At 46.6% G+C, this 18,612-nt stretch overlaps 1 long non-coding RNA gene across 2 annotated transcripts in view; it reads left to right on the forward strand.

Moving 5' to 3' along the window:
* LOC137206187 (uncharacterized) overlaps window positions 1-18,612 on the forward strand; it is a 178,228-nt gene that overhangs the window by 93,747 nt on the left and 65,869 nt on the right. For both annotated transcript variants that reach the window (XR_010934515.1, XR_010934516.1), the window contains exons 6-7: window positions 8,484-8,545; window positions 13,947-14,043. This is a non-coding gene — a long non-coding RNA (uncharacterized lncRNA). The remainder of the gene's footprint in view (window positions 1-8,483; window positions 8,546-13,946; window positions 14,044-18,612) is intronic.

Below are 18,612 nucleotides of genomic sequence, written 5' to 3' on the forward strand. Positions count from 1 at the left end.
GCTTGTGCACACCAAACAAACGAGCAAACCTGTATAAGCAAAGTAACACACAAGTGAAAATCTGCAAAGAATATACACAACTCAGCAGAGGGCTAATCTCCTTAAACCATGAAAATATAAACAAACCTCTAAAGAAAAGATTTATAAAAATATGGGCAAAGGATGTGAAAAGACAACACTCAGAAAAAAAAAAATACAAATGGCTGTGTGCTGAGATGCCTCTTATTTTTTTAAACCTATTAGCTTGGCAAAAACCCAAGTTTGGCTGTGAAGACATGACATTCCCATCCATTGCTGGTGAGCATGTCCACTAGTACAGCCCTTAAAAGGGTAATTTAGCAATCCTCATCAAAATAAACGCATACACCTTCTGACCCAGCAGCCCTGCTTCTTAGAGCTGACCCTACAGGGAGAAGTATTTGGATGCATATAAAGTGACATATGTACATGATTATAAATTGCAGCAAAAGATTAGAAGTGATTTAAATGCTCATTAATTGAGAACTGGTTAACTAAGTTAGGGGTCAGCGAACTCTCATTAAACTGGCCCTCTGCGTGCTTTTGCAGGGCCTGCAGCTGTGAATCGTTTTACATTTTTTAATGGTTGAAAAAAATCAAAAGAAGAATTCTATTTCATAACACATGAACATCATATAAAATTCTAACATCAGCATCTATAAGTACAGGTATATGGAATACAGCCGGGGCCCTTTGTCTACGCACCATCCAGGGCTTCCTTTACACTAGAGCAGAGAGGGGAGTGGTTTTCACAGAGACTGGATGGCCCACAAACCCTCAAATATTGACTCTCTTGTCCTGACTATCCTTGACTATCTGGTCCAAAAAAGTTTGCCAGGTTAGAGTATATCCAAGCAATTGATTACCACAGAGCTATGAAAAACAATGAGAAAGCTCTTTATGAATTGCTATAGAAAGGTTTCTAGGATATTATTACTAAATTTTTAAAACACAGATGTAGAAAGTGTCAATTACATTTATCATTTGAGTAAAAAAAGGGAGAGGAATATGCATAAAAATTATCTGGAAGGAACTACAAGAAATTAGTGAATAGTGGTGCTTAGGGAAGTAAGATATTATATGTGTGTGTATTAGTATTACCTACTCAAAAAAGTAAATTAAAAATTATTTTTAAATACACACTGTGCCAGATGAGAACATGGATTTAGGCCACTGCAAGTGCTTGGGCCTGGCTGGAACAAAGCTTGTGAGTGGGGCTGGGGGTGAGAAGGTTGGAGAAGTCTGTGGGGCCTGATAGGAAAGGGCTTGTAGCTTGGGCCAAGGAGTTTGCATTTTCACATATCCAAGGACAAAGAAAAACAGGATCAATTTATGCTTTAAAAAACAAGATTCTGGAAAGCAGAAAAGGGTGGTTGGACAAGGCTTGGGCCGGTAGGGAGAGAAGCGGGTGGACTGGAGGTAGGGGATCAGTGGCTGCTTCTGAGGGAGGACCTGGGAGGCTGGGGACCAGGAGTGCAAGGGAGGCTTACTTTTACTGTAAATGTTTTTGTCAGATTTATGCATGTGCATTCCTTTCCATGTGCATTTATTTCCTATAGAAATCATTTTGTTTATTTTTAAAAGGAAAGCCCTTCAGACCAGGTGTGATGAGGCCTGAACTGTGTCAGTGGTGTTGGGGGTGGAGGCGGTGGGGGGAGCAGGGAAGAAGGGGAAAGTTAGGAGCAGAGTTGCCAGGACTGACTGGAAGTGGGGGTGATGGGCCTAGAACTGCACCCACACCTTCGAGGACCTGGGGAACAGAACCTTGTAGGGAGGAGGGTTGGAAGGTAGAAAATTCACCTGCCCCAGGTGACTTCCCTCTGACTTCCTGAGGCCACAACACAGGCATCTGGAAGGTACAAAACATCACCCAGGCACTCTGACCCCAGCAGGATATTTATAGCCTGGACATGAACTGGGGGCAAGCACCATGTTATGCAGATGATAAGGTCCAGCCCAGGCCACCAGGAATCCCAGCTGGTCCCTTCCTCCCATCTCCTTCCAGCCCTGCCAACCCCTTCCCTTCTCATAGCTCCAAAGGGAAGCCCTGCACAACCAAGCTAGGATATTCTCTAGAACTTCTGTGAGTCAGTAATTTTCTTTTTATCTGTACATGCTATATATGCCCCAATGACAGTGCACCACAAGCTCTTTGGAGGCAAAGACTGAAAGGTCTTTGTGACCTCACAGAGGCACACCGTTTCTTTTCTGTATGGTAGGTACCCATGAATGTGCTGTTTGGCTGGTTGATGGGGACTCCCCAGTTGTCTTCTTAACAGCACTGCCAACATACCCGCCCTCCCAACACATTTGCCCTCCGACTCTGCAGAGCCCCACCTCCACCGAAGGAAACTCTCGCTCGTCCAAGAAGTCAAGGGTCTGCTCAGTGTTCACCCCACTTTGTTGGTTCTCCACATTCAGCCCTCCTTTGCCCAGGTAGTACCACCCAAACAGAAACCCAGTAGCCAAAAGCTGTCTTTAAGCAAGTGTTCTGTTTGGCCTCTTGCACATGGAAGGGAACATAACAGTGAAAATGATAATAAGCAACAATGATCATCACTATTTCAAAGAGACAACATCAGTGCCAGCAGTTCCAGTGAGACCCCGGGGTGTCAGTCACTTTATCTGCAAACAGAAAATGAAACTCACCTGCCTCTGTGGGTATAAAGAGTGCTTATAATGCTTAGAAAACTGGAAATACTTTATAACTGCCACTTATTGCTATTGTTCATAAGAGCGTTGTGATCACAGCAATCAGGATGCCAGTATGCTCTTGATACATGTGAGGGTCAGTACAATGAAATTAAGCGGGTACTAAATGTCAACCTCAGCTCAGAGCCCTGGACAGAAAATAAACCCATAACTCAGCTCCTGGGGCCACTGAAGATGGATGGTCTCACCCTTAGAGGGGGTGGGGCCTGGAATGTAATGGACTGGGGTCAGGGTCAGAAGTCCCTCAGCTCCCTTCCCAGAGGGAAGGGCAGATTCTGGGCAGCTCACAAAGGAGCATCATGGATCTGCCTCTTTTTTTCCCCCCACCTCCTCCTAAGGGAGAAAGTTCTTTTCTTTCCTGCCCCTCTGGGCAGAGCTGAAATTGAAAAGACCTTCTTGTTCCTAACAAGTTATATATATAGCTCAGCAAATGACTGCTGGGTCTCCAGCCTCAGGGCTGGGAGCTGCCTTTTGCAGCCACCCCGGACAGTTGTCCCAGTTAGCAGAAAAGCCAGGGGCGATCTTCTGGTGGCCCTTTATGCTTGTGGCATAAACTGAAATAGCGTCCCACGTCTCTGGGAAGGAGAGGACCTCACTGCAGAAATAATTTTCCGGAAAGGGATGCGGTGTTAGCTGCCTGAATAACATGGGGTCCAGCGCCACCTAGTGTCTACTGTGGGGCTTGACGCGCGTCCCGCTCCTTTGATGGGGTGTTTTGGAAACTGACTGTAACCACCAAAGGGGCTGAACTGAGGAAACACAGTACAGAGCACAGGGTTGTCCTCAAGCCCACGACGAGGGTCTATGATTTTGGTGGGAGAAGCTGAAAAGTTACAATTCTAATGCGTCATAGATGGGGGTGTGGGGTGAAGGAATGGGGGTGTCTTTCTCTTGGAAGGAAGATGAGGTGACTCTCAAGTAATATTTAGAGTCTTATTCCCAGAAGATTGGCTTGGGTTTGTCTGCTTGAATATTTTTGCTCACACTAAGGAAAAAAATACTGGTGCTATTTTATGACTTTTATGCTTTTCAAACTAGGTTCTCAGTGTTCCCCCAGAGCCAGCATATGGGCTATTTACACAAGTCCTTGCAAGCTGTCTCATCACTGAACCCACTCCTACCCCTTGCTAATGTCTTTGTGGGACAAGCAGTCTCCTTTTATTATCCTCCCCCTTCCTGGCTGCTTCAAACCATCTACTAATCAAAGCCACCATTTGCTCTTTGCTGTACATCGTTCATTTAAACCTCAGCACAGCCCAGAGAGTGGATGTTAGTATTCTCATTCTATATGTAAGAAAACTGATCCTTGGGGAGGTTAAGTGACTTACCCAGGATCTGTCAGCTAATAAGCAGAGGTGCGATTTGAACCCAGTTATTTAGCTTCATATCTTTTGTTCATTTCACCAGAGTATTCCATCTGCACCATGAGGGGGTAGCCAGCTAGTGCAGAGGAAGCTACCGTATCCAGGAGGTTCTGCAGAAGTCAAACACCCCTCCAGCTCACAGGACACTTCCTACTTTGGACCAGTCCCTGTGACCCCAAGGCTTGGCTGGACTCTTGGTGTTAACACCCCTCCTTCCTCACAGCATCAGTCCTGCTGCCTCTAACCCCAACACAAACACTTCCGCAGACTACACTCCACACTTGGAACCAGCCCAGAGGAATAATGAGAGCAAAGAGCAGGGATTTGGCAAACGTTCAGATTGCCAGGAGAATCGTGGATTTGTCTGCCTCCCTGGGTCTTGGCCTCATCCAGTGGAAAACTGAGAAAATTCCCTGCTGGCTCCTCCCTTCCCCTCCTCCCCCACCCCCTTCACCACTCTCCACCAAATACACACACCCTCCAGAGGAAGGTTAAGTAAGGCCACTCTCTGGAGTCCTCTGAAACAAAATTGTTGCTTAAATATACAGATTCAGAAATAAAGTTTAAATGGGTAACACACTGTAGCAGGATACAAATGCCGACCTCCACAAATGGGGTCAATGTCCAGGCTGCCGGCAGCCCGTGAGAGGTGGTTTGGGGTATTGGAAGGAGCACAGGATTAAGAGAGCTGGACTTAAATCCTCAGTCTGTCACCCCCAGCTGAGTGACTTTGGGCAAGTTGCTTAACCTCTCTGAGCCTCAGTTTCCTCATTTGTAGAATTTGTAGAATGAGGGCAATTTTTAAATTACCTACAAGGTAATAGATGAACAAGTGCTTTGTAAAGGCTGCAGGGTCGGGGGTAGCATATGAAGGAACGAACAGTGGGCATTAGCAGGATTTAGTTAAGAGATTTTTATTCACTTGGCCCTTTCCTTACTGCCCCCCTACCCCGCCATCCAAAAAGAGAGACGTCTCTTACAAAGTGTATCTTAACACACACATGCGCACGCACACACACACCCACACACATTCTCGCAGTCTCTGAGGGCTCATCACTTTTTTAGAGCTAACTGATCTTGGAAAACAGCTTTTCCAATAAAGACCCAGTGGCCAGGGACTGCTGGATGCGCTTTCTTTAGAGGAAGCAGGAAAAACGGAAGCAGGAAGATCGATGGCAGCACATCCATTATTTGCAAGAGGAAGGCCCAGAAAGGCTATTTGCTCTGTTGCCGGCTAATAAAGATGGACGTTTGTGGCCAGCACAGGAGCAAACGCATCCACAGCAGCCCAGCAGAACTAATGCATTCAAGGGGAGAGGAATAAAACCCTGAGGAGGAGCTGTTAGAGAGCCGGAGGTGGGGTGTGGCATCCTCTCTCCCCCTGGTGAAGCCAGCTTGAAAACTTCTCGATTTCTTCACACGCTCCACTTCTAATTTAAGGCGTCTCCACCCAGTTTGGAAAACGCTGTGCCTCTTGCACAGAGGGAGGAAAGAGCTTCCTAAGAGAGACTCAGGAAGAACAAAGACCTCATTAGAATCCACCACTTATTCTGACTACGCATTCCCAAGAATCTCTATTGATGATCTCAGGTACAAATGAAGTGGTAATTAAGGATACGATGCAAATGATTTTCAGCTTAGTAACTCTCCTTGTAATTGAAATTTACTAAATTAAGTCTGAGATTTTTTTAAACTGGGTCTTTAAAAAAAATTCCCACAGCTATAATACCCACTCTCCTCCCTGCCACCCACCCCTCTGTAATGTAATTACTTAAAAAAAAGATCTACCGTGGGGTTGACAGTGCACTGCCTACGGATATGTTAAAGTTGGCGCTCGCTCTCTGAAATGCTGGTCTCCAATAAACAATCCCCAGGAAGCAAATGAGGAGGGGGCCTTGCATCAAGCTGCTGTTGTATTATCACACATGGGACAAGGAAACTGGACGTAGGGCTGGTGGCATTGGCAACGCTGGACACAAATTTCTCAGCTTCTCTCTCCTGGTCCTTTCCTCTGATCTGGAGCGAACTGAGGACGGCTCAGTGGAAGGAGTGAACGATTATTGCTTTATTGGGGTAGGAGAGGAATTGGAATCTTTCCGAGGTCCTGACAAGGGTGCTGACTCGGGAGACGGAGGGTTTAGGGAAGATCAGAAAGCCGTCTCTGTTTTCTTAGAGGCCAGAGAGCCCAAGCTCAAACTGGAATAGCCCTGGGACACCTCCAAATCCTGTCCCCTGCCACCTGGTGCGACCACCGCTCGCCTTAGCTGGTTTCTTCCGAGCGGAGGGCCATGCCCACCAGGCTCAGTCAGCCGGGTGGGAAGCGATAGGAGCCTTGTGGCCTGAGACCGGGACCCCAGAGGCGCTCCAACCTCCCATCCTCACCCCCACTTTGGCCCTTGTCCAAACAGTAAAGAGGACTGAAAGTTGTCCGGAGGATATCTGACCTTCCAGAAGAGCACATTAGCTGTTTCATTGAACTCAGATGAAAACACCTGTTTGCCTTTGAAATCAAGCTCCAGTTTCCTCGAGAGCAACCAGCAGAATTGATGTGGGAGAACAGGACCGAGTCCCCAACAGCTGCCGCCTTCGTTCTCTTCCCCTCCCCTCGCCGCCCCACCCTCTGGGCACACAGCTTCCTGAAACACCTGGAGCTAATTGGCCCTCACAGTCCAAAAGTCCAAGGCTGCAGGTCCATCTGAGAACTCAGTAAAATGCAGCTCTCTGGCAGGAAGCACAGACTGAAGGAAAATGCTTCCTCCCACTGACCCCACCCCTTTATTTAAAACAAAAAATTAAATGAGATATAATTGATATGTAATAGTGTATTAGTTTTAAGTGTGCAACATAGTGATTCAATATGTGTATATATTGTGAAATGATCACTACAATAAGTCTAGGTAACTTCCTTCACCTCACATAATTACAATTTTTTTCTTGTGATGAGAACTTTTAAGATCTATTCTCTTAGCAACTTTCAAATATACAACACAGCATTACTAACTATGGTCACCGCACCGTGCATGACATCCCCCGGACTTATTTATTTTATATCTGAAAGCTGTTTTCTCTCCATCAGTTCCCATCACTAGTGTTTGAAACTTTAGTAAATGTTTAACCAAACAACTTCTGTTGGCAGAGACAAGCAGCAGAGTTGTTTCTGGAGAGCGTAATAGGTGTTTGTTCCATTAGTAAATCAGATTTAAAAAAAAGACAGGCAATAGCAATCTCGTCTACAGATAAGCTCGCACTTAAAACACTGGCCTGAAGTAACATGGGCGTGTTTTCTGTTGGGTCCCAGTGCCCAGTATGGGGCCTGGCACATGGAAGGTGCACAGTAAATATTGGCTGGATGAATGAGTGAATAAATGACTCATGGTCACAAACTTTTAGTAGCTTCTCAATGGTACAGGGAAAATGCCCTAATTCTAGAATCTGGTATTTAGGATCCTGCAATCAGACGCCAGCCCACCTTGCCTGCCTGGCCCCCTCAGACACTCTCTGCATGCTGACCGCACTAGGCCAGACATCAGAGTCACCTGGAGGGCTTGTTAAAACACACCCAGCAGGGGCGCACCCCTGGGGTTTTTGAATCAGCAGATGTGGGGTGGGGTGGAGGATTTGCCTTACTAACAAGTTCCTGGATGCTGCAGGTGCTGCATGTCAGGAACCACACTTTGCCCACACCTCTCCATTGCCACTAAGGGCACCCCTCCCCCCTGCATCCCTCCAGTTGGTCAAGGTCAAATGCTACCTTGTCAACAAAATTGAATAGGCTAGCAGAAACTGCTCCTTGACCCTTCCACACCTCCTAATGCTACAGACCCCTACGCCCTCCAGGACACTTCTTATTTTATCTGTTCAGCTGTATCTCCCTGACCTTGCAGGTCTACAGCGCCTGCTTCCCTTGACCCACATCTGCCCGATCTTCTGCTTCATTCTCCACATTTTGGAATCCCACTCACCCTCTGATGCCAGCAGAAACCCCACTCTCCCGGCCTTTCCAACCGCTCAGTAGAGAGCGCCACCCCGTGGACTTGGAACCTTATCTTCCACGATACACTGACTTCCCCAGTGCATCAATTTCCTCACCTCCCTCACTCCGATGGAGCTCCTTAAAGGCAGGAGGCAGGTCTCAAGCCTTTTCAACTCACCCCTTAAGGGCCTTGTGCAGTGTGGCCTTATAACCGGAGTGAACTAAAGACATGTTCCTTGCGTGCTCAAATTCCTTCCGCTTACTGAGACCTTAATAGGGAACTTAATAAAGTACCTGATACTGCACTCCCACCGGGGATCCAAAGGTGACTAAAACACAGAAAGTGCCCTAGTATTAATATCTGTTTTCCAGTTTAAATGTCACTGCTCATTATGCCCACTTTGCTTTTCTTCCAGTCCCTGGCCTGGGCTGTGACTGACCTACAGAGACCACTGGATATCCTTCCTCATCTAAACAGGTGAGGGGTCCCCATCACTAAGACACAGTTCAAGTTCTCGCCTTACTTGTTGTCTCTGAGACTCGGAAGGGAAGGGTGACTTTCGGTGGTGAGTCAAGTGATGTGACTCATCCAGGACAGGTGAGAGGCAGATGAAAGGAGACTTTCTGCAGCCTGCTGAAACATCAGTGACTAAGACCCAGGGAATGTACCAAGAACATTCTCAGTTCTCAGTTGTGGGCACCTGAAAGGGCGGTGCCTCACCCCATCCTCCTGTCGTTCGGGCTTACAGCTTCATGCCCTCACAACCTCATGATCCTAACAGTTTGTTATAGAAACCCAACTTAAGCAAAAGGGGAACTTTTTGCTCACCTTTGTGTCTTGACTCAGGGAAGCTCATGGAATTGAATAAGGAGCTATTGCATAGGAACCCGGATTTAGGGACCAAAACTGGTCCCAAGTATGCCAGGACCCTCTCTCTGTCCACCCAACTTTCATTTCTGCACATTTTTTGCATGTTGGCCTAACTCTCTCCTGCCACAGGTGGGAGAAGGGGTACCACGATCAGCCCAGTCTGGGTTCCACGCCTACCAAGGCCATATGAAATGGGAGGGGGACTGTTCCCCAAAGGAGAGATGGGTGTCAGGCAGACCAACATCAGAGATCCACTACAAATAGTTATGTCTTATAACATTCCAGGCACTGAGTTAAGTGTTTTACATACATGATCTCATTTGATTCCCAAGCTGATTCTATGAGGCAGGTCCTATATAAGACATTTGCCTTTCTTTTTTCTTTCTTTTTTTTTTAATATTTATTTATTTGGCTGTGCTGGGTCTTAGTTGTGGCAGTCTGGCTCCTTAGTTGCGGCTCACCCACTCCTTAGTTGTGGCATGCGAACTCTTAGTTGAGGCATGCATGTGGGATCTAGTTCCCTGACCTGGGATCCAACCTGGACCCCCTGCATTGGGAGCATGGAGTCTTAACCACGCGCCACCAGGGAAGTCCCTGCCTTTCATACAACTGAAAAGGCACAACACAAATTGTAGCTAGGTCCTTTCTGCCAGCTCCAGTGCTGGGCTTGGGACACTCAGAAAATATGGTCTGGAAATGAGAACACATTTTCTTTGGAAATAAACACATTGCTTAGGAAGAGAACCTGTAAACCAATGTTTTAACTCTGGTTGTCTCTATATCAGTAGCTAAGAGGCTAAGACAATAAATGTTGCTTATGTTTCCAGTTGTTAATTCTGGATAACTTAAATCTCTCTACGAAGCTACCAGCTCTCTGTGAATCTACATTGAAGGGAAGTAAGTCTCATCATGGAAGATCAAAGGGGCTTCCTCCCCTGTCCCATCCAGTCAAGAATACACATCCTTTGCGATAACATTTAAAAGGACAGTCAGATTAGATTAGAATAAGGCATGGGATTTTCTCTCCAGCCACAGGATATATGCCATCAGGAGAGGTTTTCATGGGTCCTGGGACCCCACTCAAAGAAGACCCTCTCCTCTCTGCTTTATTTCTATAACCAGTTCTTACCTGTGCTTCCTCCAAGAAGAAAGGCTTTGAGACTTGCTCACAGCTTTACCACTAAGAGAAAATGGATCATAACATACCCTGGTCACCGCCTGCTTGAGAGGTCCTGTGTTCCACCAGGGGTGTGGCTCTTTGGGTCCCAAGATTCTCCAGGGCTAAGAGCAACCTCTCCAGTGTTCGTACTAGACTGTGAACTTCATGCAGTTGCAGACTTGGCCTCTTACGTTCACCATCGCATCCTGACTCCCAGCACAGTAGCTGGCACACAATAGGTGCCCAATAAATGACTGTTGAATGAATGAATGATATTCCATTCTCAAGTGATGCCTCATGTAACTACTGAAATTAGTTGGTAACGATGAGCCAGGGTCACTGTGCTGGCCACTATAGTTATGAGCAGAGGGGACCATCTTTTTTAGTTTCAAAATAAGGACCCAAGTTTGTCAAAGACACCCAGCACTGGTCAGACCTGAGGGTCCTACTACTTTGGTTTTCATCAATGCAAATGCCAACTCTTTTGGTAAATATTTTCATAAATTCTCTATAATATTCTGCCATGTATTTGTTCAATATAAACATACTGGCCACAGACTTCAAATCTGGGGCAAAGAACATTCAACTGAAGTCAGATGACCAGAGTTCACCAGTTCTATCTCCACTAGCAAGAGCTAGTTTTACTGAACACTTACTATGTGCCTGGTGCTTTTATGCATGATCGCATTTAATCTTCAAGAAAATACTATGTAAATGATGCTATAAACATCTCCATTTTACCTATGAGTAATGTGGGGATTCTAGGGCATGAATACATAGTTCAGTGCCACATAGCCACATGGTAACTAGGGCAATCGAGGCTATAATCCGTCTGTCTGACTTCCATGCTGGTGTTCTCTGCAGCAGTTCACACTGTAGCCTTGCAAGTCATTTAACCTCCCGAGCCTCACTTTTGTCTTCTTTCTAATGGGGATAAAAATCATCTCACGGGATAAATATTATGTTGCTACATCGTGTAAACTGTAAAGCACCACTTACCTTTTAAGTTAACATTGTTATTGTTCCAGATTCAACACGAAGTGTTGGAAGCTAGCAGTACACTGATAAATGCTTTTCTTCCCCCATAGTCATCTTGCCAATGCTTCATTCGTCAACAAACTTTACCAAACGCCTGCTTTGTGCCATTCACACAAAGATGAACGAGGGTGTCCTTGCCCCCAGGGGGCTCACAACCTTATGAGCATTTCCATTGCTTAATGAGGCTCAAGGTTGGGTCTACACTCACCCCAGGAGTCACCATTGCCTGATAGCGTTCTATTCCTCTGGAAGAAAGGCAAAGGTGAAGTTTGAGCCTAATGGTCAGACCCCTCCTACAAATGATGGTACAACAGCTTGTTTAATCGGTTCAAACAGCTCCTTGCTTTCCTGGCCACACGACCTTCGGTAAATTACTTGACCTCTTTACAGCTCAGTTTCCTCGTCTTTTAGGGGGGATGATAGGGACAATTTTTAATAATATGTGTACAGAGTTTAGTTCAGTGCCTGGCATGTAGCAACCGTTAGCTGATGTGCAGGCAAAGGCAGTGGGAACAGCAATACTGGCTGCTGCAGGGACGAGCGTATGAGCATGTGAAAGGGGACACAGTGGCCATTGCCTAGAAGGAGGGCAGATCCTTAAGGAAGGGGGAGGGAGATGCACCCGCTCCTCAGTGAATTGGGAGGGGGCATTTGGAACGAAGCACCATTAGACAGCCCTCCCTTACACAAGGTAGCCAGAGAAAAAAAGGGCCAAAGCACCAAGTAATAAAATCGGAATGCCTTTTCCACACTGAAAACTATTGTTTGTTGGCAGGTAGGGAGTATCAGGTATTTGTGTTATGCTTTCAAATTCATCATCTCATTAGATCCTCAAAACACCCCTTACCCACCAGGCACACAAGAAGAAAATGATCACCCCCATTTTATAGATGGTGAAATTGAGATTCATGAGGTGAAGCCGTTTGTTTGAGGTCACACTGTTAGGAGTGGTGGAATTGAACTAGCATCCAGTGCTCAGTTCAGGGTTCAACACCATCTTCCCAAGCAAATCTTTGCGGAGAAAACTTGAAAAAATGTGGACGCACATCTGAGTCACCTGGAGGAGCTTTAAAACTCCAGATTCCCAGGCCTTCCTGAGACCTACTAAATAAGAATCGATATGTTACAGGAGCTCAGGAAGCTCCCTCGGGGGAGCTGATGCAGTTGGGCTGGTGAGGTGGACTGGTGTCTGGAAGCCAGTCGCAGAAGCAATAATGCTGTGTTTCTGGCTATAAGAGGGTTTGGAGGCTGCTATATGTCCGGCTGCTTCGGCCAGGAGAACTGCAATAGCCCACCAGCTGGGGTTACACCCATCAACAACGCTGCCACTTCTCTTGCCCTGCCCCGTCCACTTTCCGACTGCAACAAGCGTGAGCATGCCTCTATCCCCCACTGACCCACATGCTCGCAAATCCTGCTTAAACCCTCCTGAGTTTTCGCAGACCCCTAGCCTGACTGACAAACACTGCCTGATTCCACTGCATTATCCACCACTTTCTTCCTCACAAGCCTTCCTTCAGTCCCTAGAAATGCAGAGATCCTCTCCTACCACAGGGCTTTTGCACTGCTGCCATCTGCAATGCCTAGGGCTCCCCATCCTACTGCCCCACCCCTTCCTCTAGTTAACGCCGCCTCCTTCTAATCTCAGCATTATTTCGTCAGGGGAGTCTTCCTTAACCCCCATCTAGGGCAGAGTCCTCTGTTACATGTTCTCTTAGAACCAAGTTCCTTTCCTCAGCACTTCTTGTCACTGATTACAATTGTGCGTGAAGTGTGTGGCTATTTTATTTAGGTCTATCTCCCTTCACCACCGGCCGTGGAGAGGCGAGATCTTGGAGAAATCTGTCTCCTGTCTGCCCTGCTCATCAATGCCTTCTCGTTGCTGGGGACTCAGCGAACACGTGTGGAACCGTGTTCCATGTATGTCTTTAATAGAAGACATGATTTGTATAGTAGGACGGGCCAGCAGCCTGCTGCCTCCACCTCACCATCCCCAGGAGGCGAGACGTTTGAAAGAGGCCTGTGTGATGAAGCCATTTTGACATTAGTGCCCCGTCAAAGTGCAAAGTCTCGAGATTTTATTGCCAAGTGACACACACAGCAGACACTCCTGGCTTTGTGCTGTTCATAACCCCCAACCCTGACCCTGAGGGACTCCCACAGTCTTCTTGATCTCTGTTTGGTTTGAATTTTTATGAGGTGAAGTATTTTTATAACCAGAAAAGGCCATAAAGAGAATTTTTAAAGTCTGCCAGAACTGGGTAAGACTCTAGGGCTACATTAGTTTTGTCTCTAAAAAAATCATAAGTTGGGAGGAAGCGTAATGTATTTAATGTATGTCTTTAATAGAAAGTATTTTTTAAAGCCCTAGAAATTTAATTGACGTTTTTCTGGGCATTCTGAAGTAAGAAAGTATGGTTCAAAGGTCCTCATTGTCCCCCACACAACAGTGTGTTGTTACCTTTAAGGGATGGAGCAGAGAGTTTGAGAGGCGGACCATTAAGATATGAGCGAACTCTCAGAGAAGGGGCAATTGCTGTCTGTCTGACTGATGGCACCTGAGATGAGCAGAGCAAACACAGGAGCCTGGTTCTCTGTGCCAGGTGGTGTCAGCCCTTCCCCCTTTAAGCTCCCCCTTTCTTGGCCCTCACTTTCCTCCACTGCATCCTTCCCTATCCCCTGCCTCACCCCAAACCCTGCCCTGCAGAAAGGAAGGCCAGGGATGGAGTGAGATTATTTGACTTTGCACAGCATTTGTTACTTTTTAAAGCCTGAAGATTTAGTAGGTGTTTCTGTTTGGCTCTGTTAAAGGATAAAATGACTGCATTTGAATTTCACTCACCCGAGATGGTTCCTCCCCTCTGCCTGCAATGACCCTGGATTCTGGCTCACTTCTGGCTTCTTACTGGTAAGAATCTCTTTACTCAGTTAGTAGAAAGAAATATCAGATAGCTGTTAAAGAATTCATGCTTTTAGTTGGGTCTGGAGGTCACGGCAAAAGGCTGCTTTGACAGGAGCAGAGCAGTTAATAATGGCAAGAAGGTCAGGGGACCCAGCCCCAGCTCAGTCAGGCAATTCTCATCTCCTTTAGTGTCGGTGGCTCTTACCAAGTGACTTTTCTCCCTTTATCTCTGATGGGCCAGATCTAATGGTATCCCACCTGCTAACCTGTCATTGAGTTTTGAGCATTGGAATGGGAGTGGGTGATAGAAGGAAGAAGTTTTAAGCACACCAGATTTTTGGAGAGTCAGAGGAAACAATTCTTCCTGGATTTAATGATCAGGTGGGCTGGGAGACTGGCAGGCAGTTGAAAAGAAATGTGGTGGACTGGTGTACCCTCCTGGTTCTTCTCCGCAAGACCACTGTACAGAAATCTGTAAGAGTTTATGTGACCAGCCCTTATTCTGAATTGTATATGTCTACCATTTGATTATGATTCTATTGGATGGATCGATGGATGAATAACAGCCTTATTCTCAGTATTCATCCACTGCAGCAGACACTGTCAGTGCCTTGCCCATATTATCTCTACACACCAAAGGCTGCTTATTTCGCATACCTGCCACTCTGTCTCTGAGAGCCTTTGCCTGGCCAGGGGAGCACATGAGGCCTGGGAGCCAGAAGAGGAGAGTTAATGTTCTAGAAGTAGCCCTCAACCCATGGTGGATAGGGACTTGGTGGATAACAAGCCCAGTTGCCTTGCATCTCAGTTGGGGTGACCGAGGCATGTTTGCATGTTGCCCTCAGTGGTAACTACCTAATTACATATCCTTTAGAGCCTTTCTTTCCTTCCCTGTATCCCTTCTCCATTGCCCTTCCAATGTTTCCTGGGATCACCTTCCAAATGAACTACTTGTCCTGGAATCCTTGTTTTGGAGCACGAGTCTGTGGGAACCCAAACTAAAACCTCCAACTTACTGATTGCTCTGACATATGACTGAACAGTCCCCAGGGGTCACCCTTAATCTTCTATCTGCTTCCTAAAAACAAGAATAATCTAGTTGGAAGAATAGTGACATTTAGCCTCGTTGGAATAGTATTAAACCCTGTCAAAGTGCAAATTCACTAGATTTTATTGCCAAGTAATGTGCACAGCCAAACTTCCCCACCCTTGAGCTGTCAGTAACCCCCTCCCTGACCAGAGGGACTCCCACAGCCTACTTGATCTCTGGTTTGAATTATCATGCAGTGCATTATTTAGCCCACACCTAATTGGAATAGTATTAAACTCATTCTTAATTAATTCTCTCTGGAAACTCTCATCTTATTAAGTATTTAACAGAACTTCAGTTTCATTACTGAAGCTGATCAGAATCTGTTATTTAAGGACTGAAAGGAGGACAAATGTCAGACCTACAAGCCCATTTTCCTGGTCAACCTTCTCTGATGACATGGTTTTCCCATCTCTAAGGCAGTCATGTTTGTTAAAGGAACAGTCCTTTTAGCTTTTCTCTGATTATTAAGTTTCTTAATTCTCTACAGCTCCTCAGAAAACTTTTGATAGTTTCAAGCAACACTTTAAAGTGATGATTCTCTGCCCTAGGTGTGCATTGGAATCACCCGGGGAGCTTTTATTTCCAGGGACTCTTGGGACCCATGCCAGACCAGTCAAATGGCGGTGTCCGGGCAGCAGTAGTTTTAAAGGTCTCCAGGGGGTCCTAATGCGCAGCTAGGGCTGAGAACCACTGATTTAAGGGGCAGAGCTTCTGAGGCAATGAACACCAGCTGCCCCGGGAGCTGCAGCTCTGGGCAAAGCAGAAAGGGTTAAGAGTGTCATAGATGGCAGCCTCACGTGACAGCACACATCCTAATAATCCAGTCTCTGCACGTGTGGCCCCTCCACGCCTCACTCCACCTTCCACTCACGCTTCGCTCCCTGCACTTGAGCCAAGAGGCCTCAGGAAGCCTCTCAACGAGCTGCCCACGCTCTAAGGAGAAAACATCCACTATGCAAGGCAGTAACCTTTTGTTCCCATCAGAGAGCAAAGAACTCTGCTCCCCAAGGAGATTTCAAATCAGGAATTTTATTTTCTCGTTTGAAAGTTTGTGCCGTTGAGCCTCATGCATTTTCATTTCCCTATCTTCCAATCTGGGTAATTTGTGCTCCTGGCTGAACCTTCGGGTATTTTCTCAGCCCTGGTGGATGTGGCTGCTTTTATCCCTGGGGCATCATTCTAGAGTAGGAGTTCCTCATATTCCCAGAAACAAAGAAATCCAAAAAAAAAAAAAAAAGAAAGAAAATGGAGCCTACAAGCTGTGACATCAGTCTACGACTGGCCTCTATTAAGCCTGGCCCTTAATGAGCTTAGGGCCTTGGAGGACTTCTTTAAGCTTGATAATGCTCTCTCATAAAACGTTAAGAAACCACAGTGACCGTTTGGGACTTCAAGCCAAATGATAACACAATTTAATTAAGTTGGTCCGTGAACTTTCCAAGATGTTTGTGGATTTTGGTGTGTACATGCATTTTTCTGAGGAGACAGTCTCGAATTTTCATACGGGTAATGTGACCCCACAAAGTTTAAGAATTAGCGATTTCACGCTTCCTCCCTCTCTCCCAAGAGCCGAAACACAGATGTTTGACCTGAGGGACTAATGCTGAAACTTTCAAACACCCTTGGCCTCCTCCCTCACCTCTTTACCATACAGGGGCTCTGGAATGTCATAGCATGTAAATTCCTGGTCTAGAGAAAGGGGATATAATGTCACAGAGCACCTAGAAGCAAAGGGTGAAGGGACAAAGTGCCCTGGCTCTGAGGGTCCAGCAGTCCTTCAGCATAAAGACCTGGCATGGATTCTCAGGTGGCCCACGAGGTTCCCAGCAAATATTGTCCAAGACAAACGTACCTGAAGGCTGAGGGCCAAGTTAGTCAGAATAACCTCCCTCTCTTCTGGAAGTAAGTGGGGTTATTTTCTTTCCATGAATTCTTAAAAAGGCTTGAGAATGTGGTCATCTGCACTGTCAGGCTTTCTCTTGCATCAAAGCAGACGCTGATGAGTGGAGGGAGAGAGAGCTGGAGCCCTCACCCTGGCAGACACTTCACTCCCTCACCTTGGCCAAGTCTCATCTCCTCTGTTATGGGGAAGTGATTAATGATGTCTCCCCATCAGGGTGGTGGCACAGGACTTTGTAACTAAGTTCCATAGAGGGGAGGGGAACCGTGAGTGTGGATGAGGGCATGGCGGGTAGGGGGCACATAGGGAAGCGACATCTCGTGACTGTCTACTTGTGCCAGGCCTGTGTTAGATCCAAGGATACTGCAGGGTGCACAGCTAGCTCAAACGAGGGGGCAACCACAGCACAGAGCCGTACTGGACAAAGTCCCCAACCCCAAGGGACTTACTCTTGAAAGGGGCAGAGTAAATCTTTATACTGCTGGTGACAGTGACTGCCAATCGTGCCCCTTTCTCTTCTAGCAGCACTGTCCAGTAGAACCTTCTGTGATGATGAAAATGTTCTATATCCACCCTGTGCAGTGCCGTCACCATGAGCTACATGTGGCTGTTGAGCATTTGAAGTGTGGCTAGGCTGACTGAAGAACTGAATTTGACATTTTATTTGATTCTTTTAGATTTAAATAGCCACATGGGGGTAGTGGCTACCAGTATTGAGCAGTGAAGTTCTGGCATAGCCCCAATTTTCAGCTGGGCACACCGTCACTTGAAATAAAGACTGTTTCACAGCCTCTCTTGCAGGCATGTGATAATGTTTTGGCCAATAGATGTGAGGGCACGTGGTGTAAGTGACTTCCACATTATGCCCTGGAAGAAAACGGCTTCCCCTGGCTTTCTACTCCTTCTTGCTGGGTGGAATGGAAGGTAGCCATGCACCATCTGGAACCAGGTGATGAAGACAACACCTTAGGGGCAGCAGAGCAATCAGATAGAAGGAACCTGCATCCCTGAGGATGACTCCAGGTAGCAGAGTCCCAAGTCCAGCTCAGACGTCTACGTGTGGAGAAGCTAAGATTCGATTCTTTTAGCCACTGTTATTGTGGGTCTCTGACATCGAGCTGCACCGATATCCTATCCTAACGAATATACTGTCCTCCTCTCTCTTACAGAGATTGTGGGGAACAAATGTCCTAGTTATAACTTTGATCATGCGATTGCAAAGCTTCTGTCAGGTCTTCATGCAGCTTAAGGGCAGAACCCCGAAGTCAGAGACCTCTGCTTAGCAAAGCACCTTGGTGAGCTGGTAGATCTGCAAAGGTAGACGTGAGCTTAGTTGGGAGCAAGGGATGGAGAGCTAGATGCTATGCATGAGAAAGAAATCAAAATCCGGAGAAGACTGGCCCCTACAAAGGGAAGAAAGGCCTGGAGAGAGGAGAAGGATGCAACTGAGAAACAGCATCAAGATGGGCCCAAGGGATGGAACGGCCAGCGGGAAATTTCCCCAGGTGGCAGTAATTGATGGGCTTTCACACCAATGAGGTCTGTTGTTCCTGTTTTTCCTGTAACCGCTCCATTGCTCCAA

The sequence above is a fragment of the Pseudorca crassidens genome, chromosome 14 (assembly GCF_039906515.1).
Source record: "Pseudorca crassidens isolate mPseCra1 chromosome 14, mPseCra1.hap1, whole genome shotgun sequence".
Classification (NCBI taxonomy): domain Eukaryota; kingdom Metazoa; phylum Chordata; class Mammalia; order Artiodactyla; family Delphinidae; genus Pseudorca; species Pseudorca crassidens.